The sequence below is a fragment of the Schistocerca piceifrons genome, chromosome 2 (genome assembly GCF_021461385.2).
Source record: "Schistocerca piceifrons isolate TAMUIC-IGC-003096 chromosome 2, iqSchPice1.1, whole genome shotgun sequence".
NCBI classification, from domain to species: Eukaryota; Metazoa; Arthropoda; class Insecta; order Orthoptera; family Acrididae; genus Schistocerca; species Schistocerca piceifrons.
The window spans coordinates 887,514,486-887,519,794 of record NC_060139.1 but is presented as its reverse complement, the minus strand read 5'-3'; positions in this window follow the sequence as shown (position 1 = coordinate 887,519,794).

Here is a 5,309-nt window from a genome sequence, read left to right as displayed (position 1 = left end):
ACAGAGAAAGCAAGGGAACTTTGTATGGACACTTTATTGACCAAACAGCATTGAAACCATTTTTAAATCACCACATAGTGTATAGTTACCACAAATGTAGCAGAAGAAATCTGGCGAGTTTATACATTCTCCAATTGTCCATAAAACAACGTCACAACACAGGAAAACAGAAAACAGTCACTACTTTAAAGCACTAGTAACAACAACACGTGAATAGCACAGAGTGAAGAGGTACTGTGAACTGAAGGACAATAGCAGAAGCTCACTGCCTGGCGATGGAGGGGGGGGGGGGGGGAGTTGCATCGCGACAGACAGGAACTGACATGAAAATACTGCTGGTTTCTCCTAATTACTCTTTATTTTACGTATATCTAGAATAAAAACGGCTAAATAACAGTTTATACAGATCCTAAAAACCAAAATTCAAACTCACTAGAGTGATGAAATATCGAAAAAAGCTAAAACTAGACAAGCAGTTTGTGAAATAAATGTACGTGATGGAATTTGTTCACTATTTTCCCTGAAATCAACGTCGAAAACACTATAAAATCGGTTAATAAATATGAAACAATTTTTATGTCGCAGACCTGTGTTATTAACTATATATGACAATAACCGCTTCGCTGGGGTTTAAGTTGATTGTCAAAAGTTTCATAAATGTAATAGTCGACAAAAAAACTTCAGTGATAGAACTTTTCGTTTCGTTTTTTTATACGGACAAATATCTTAATATAAAGTACTTACATTAAATTACATTCGTATGTACTATATTTGATATTTGGTTATGAGCGCATACATATAAATATTTTCTGCTTACCACAAGTGAAAATGCAGCATACAGCTGACCCTTTGAGAAACAGCATTCCTTCAAATTAACTCCAACGTAGTGAAATGTTTGGCACTGAGCGTTATTGATTGTCATACTATGAACTAATTTCACAGAAAATTGTAATCTTTTTAAAGACAATGTCATATGATTTGAGATCAGTGAGATTCTTGATATGAACATAGATTTTCGTTTTTGTTTACCAATTAAAGTTATTGATTCAATAATACTGTGAAGTAACTGTTTGGCACTGAGTCTTGTGCCATTACATACCTTGGGCATTACTGGTCATCCAATTTTCAGTTTCAGTGCATGAAGAGGCATACCGGACGGATTTAAGGAGCTTAAAAATTTGTTTGGAAAGTTGGCACTTTCTTCTTGATCCGTTTTTGTATGTATAGATTGATATATTGTTTCTGCTCCTGAAATCATCTTCTGTATTTGCTGATTTATTTGTTGCAGTACGTTATACGTTGGTGTTAAAATTGTTCGCTCATACTACCAATCTTTATTAAGGTTGTTCCTTTCTATCGATGGATACACTTTACCAATAAGTTGTTCCTCGTCTTCTACCACATTGGGTAATTCTTGAGTAAAAAAAAAAAGAAGCTTATCAGAGTACACATCGCGAGGGTAAGTATAAATCTAAGTTTCAAAACATTTTCTGCAAATATACGAGATTTTGGAACTGCTGTCAATTTCTGCACGCGTATTTTCCTTCAAAGATAGCTTTCAATCTTGTCCCAAAATATTAATCTCTTTAAACTTCCGTTTATTTCATCTGTTGGAGTTGGGTTTGGAATTGCCGGTAATGTTTGCCGAAAGTCGCCTCATAGTAGCAACAAAACTCCTCCCAGTAATCTGTTGTTTTTCCAAAGATCTTTTAATGTTGTATCGAGTGCTTCAAGACTTTGTATGGGTTGTAGTACATTCGTTCCATATAATCATTCTGTATTGCGTTGATAGTTTACCACGCGCCGAAGGCCCCGTTATTTCACAGACTGGAAACTATAGGCAGAGGTTACATCACGCAATTTCTGCTGGCACCGCCAGTCTTAATTACGTTGGCATTACAATTTTTGCCATCCTCGACCACCGACTTCCATCCACCGCGATCAAAACACCATAGTACACAATGCGAGACTTTAGGCTAAACGCCATTGGCCTGCAGTGAATACTTCTGGCTACAAAGTGAAATATACGGATAAACGTCTCATAGACGATACCATTCCGAACACTTCGTCTCGTCTGTTCTCTGATTCGTGTTTACACCACCCACAGCGAATCCAAAGCTGTGGCACTGTAACTGCCTGATGAAATGTTGTGTTGTCTGTGTGAGCGGATGATTAATTGATTAATAATTGTAATTGTACTTATTTAAGTAAGTTATGCAATATGAGTGTTTTGAATGTCGTTTCTCTTCTTCTCATTGCGTTCAATTACAACAGCCTTAATTTAATTTCATATTCCTTGCTACAGATATGTACCGCGTTTGAAGACGACCGTCAATATAATGTGCATTCATGAATCCATGTTATTTCCAGTTGAAAATTGTACCATAGTAACTGATAGGTACGATGCACACAAGCCCATGAGTTGTCAACACTGGACGAAAAACAAGAAAACATCCCTCGTATCTCATTCCCCAACCCTCCAACTTTCCGCATGCCTACCATAATTCTTCCACTACATTTTTAATTCAGCCACCGGCCTTGACGCAATGGTAACACCGGTTCCCGTCGGATCACTGAAGTTAAGCGCTGTTGGGTTTGGCTAGCACTTGCATGGGTCACCGTCCGGGGATGCCGAGAGCTGTTGGCAAGTGGGGCGTGCTCAAACCTTGTGAGGCCATTGGAGGAGCTCCTTGATTAAGAAGTAGCGCCATCGGTCACGAAAATAGACTGCGACCTGGACAGCGGCGTGCTGACCCTATGCCCCTTCGTATCCGCATCCGGTGACGCCTCCGGACTGAGGATGATCCGGCGGCCAGTCGGTGCCGTTGGGCCTTCAATGTTTGTTTGGACGGTGTTTTTTTTTACATTATTTTTGATTCGACGAATGCGTCAGGTACAGCCAACAGCTGAAAATGGTATTTATTCTTTACTGGTTTATAAGTTATCTCTTTCAGACGCTATTAAACAATGGCACCTGTTACAAATGAAAAATAATGTATATTCGAGATCGATAAAGGGCAAATACATAGCATTCGACCGAGCGAGGTGGCGCAGTGGCTAGCACACTGGACTCGCATTCGGGAGGACGACGGTTCAATCCCGCGTCCGGCACCCTGATTTAGGTTTTCCGTCATTTCCCTAAATCTCCTCAGGTAAATGTCAAGATGATTCCTTTGAAAGGGCACGGCCAACTTCTTTCTCCGTCCTTCCGTAGTCCGATGAGACCGATGACCTCGCTATCTGGTCTCCCCCAAAATAACCCAACCCATAGCATTCGAAACAGTTGGCTGTACCTGACTCTTTCGGCGAATGAATTACTGTGTGGTTGCTGCCAATGATCAACCACGTTTTTGGTATTACCATCGTCCAATAAAGGGAATAAGAACTTTAAACTGCTTGTGTCGGTTTGGCAGATGTTGCATGTGGAGGGATGTAGTCACGGAAGTCGAGTACTGATGCGCGCCGTTTTGATTCTGAATTTTTAGTGATGTGTAGATTCTAAACCCTTTTCCGGAAGTAATTGTTAAAATAATATTACTATCTCTGTAAGTATTTTTGTTTATTACTGAGCAGGAAAACTACATTCTTAAGTAGCATTTAATGTTAGTTAACGATTTTCGATTCGTGTGCTAGTTCAAGGTCCATATTACGATAAAATAGGCTGAGAATCGTGAGCTGCAAGAATAGTTAATTCTGGCCGCATGCGGACCGCAGGCTGCAATTTGACAACCACTACTCTAGCCTATCAGACAATCCACATGCGAATTATCAAGATGCAATTGTTAGAAGAAGCTTCTAGGTTAAACAGCACTCTGCTTGAGCTTGAGTGTGACTTATTGTTAGTTGGTGATGGTAATTTTAGTTTAATTCCATCTGATGACAGAGAATGTTGTGTTTCCTGGTATGACCAAGACAGACTTCGGTCAGAACTGAGTGCAGACACGTGCACTCCCCTTCACTGTGGTACGGGATTGTCACTTCTTAGCAACTTGTCGCTCAATACAGTAATTCGTTCCTTACTAAAGTTATTGTTTTAATTCGATAGGTAACCTGAATGACAAATCTTATCCTCTGATACGCAACTAAACTGATGGTCACTTCACATGTTCTGTACGTTACAAACAGATAAATAATCAGTTCGCGGCCATGCGTCTTTCGATGTCCTGCATGAACGTTCCCAAGAATATAAATACTTCCCATTGACAAATCACTTTGGAAGCGTTACCTCGACAAGATAGCACCTTTTTGCAAAAAACCTTAAAACAGCTGCTGGAAGCCGAGATGCTGGCTGCTCTTCAGTGTTTTGTAATAGTAAACACAAATTATACTTACTAACTGAATGCTTCATTCTAAAACTTTTAGACACGAGCTTTCACCTTTGACAAATTTTTTGTGATAAGGGGCGTACAGTAAGTAACGCAACACATTTTTTCGGCCAAATTCGGTTGGAAAAAATGTAGAAAAGCGAGAGGTTGAGAGGAGCGGTGTGCGTGCCAGCCACAAGCTGTGATTTACAAGAGATTATCAACGGATGTGCAGGGACATCAGCTATTGTCATAAGAAGAACTAATATTATTGAATTATTTTTTTGAGAAACTCAAGACTACTGAAAGTATGTTTGCGCAGTGCTAGTTGTAAGATTATTATAAAAAGTAAGTCCCATTTGAACGTTTGTAAAATCATTTCATTCAGAATATAATTAATTTTTGCCAGCAATATTGCATTACTGATTATAATCCACCCCAAAAACCATCATCGTAAAACTTTGCAAAATTTTATTGTTGTCAAGAAAAAGTTTAACTATGAATTACATAACGTCAGTCAAATTAATTAAAGAATAACGTCAGCTTTGCTATTAAAGAATAACGTCAGCTTTGGTAATAAATACAGCCACTTATTATGACAGCCCACCAGCAGCTAATAGAGTATAATAATACAGAGTAAATATATTCATGTCGCAGTTCGATGTAGCAGCCAGATGCCGATCCAGTAACAGTTAAAAAGGTAAGGAACAGTTTCGGATTATTGCAGGTAACGACTGAGGGCCACGACGACGACACATTCTATGTATCGTCGAAATAATCAGAAAATCACTTTTAATAAGCAGCATTTAAATTTGTATGCGAAGATTGAGAAAGAGAATTAATTTCAAAGGGAAGATTTCATTTGTTACTATTAAGCAAGAGTTAGAAATCCTAAGGGAAGATTTCATAGGTTATTGTAGAAGGGAAAGTTGCGTAACAAATGAGATATAGACGAGACGGGAAGGTTTCAAGCTTCACTGCATTGTTCTTCGTCATCCACCTTAC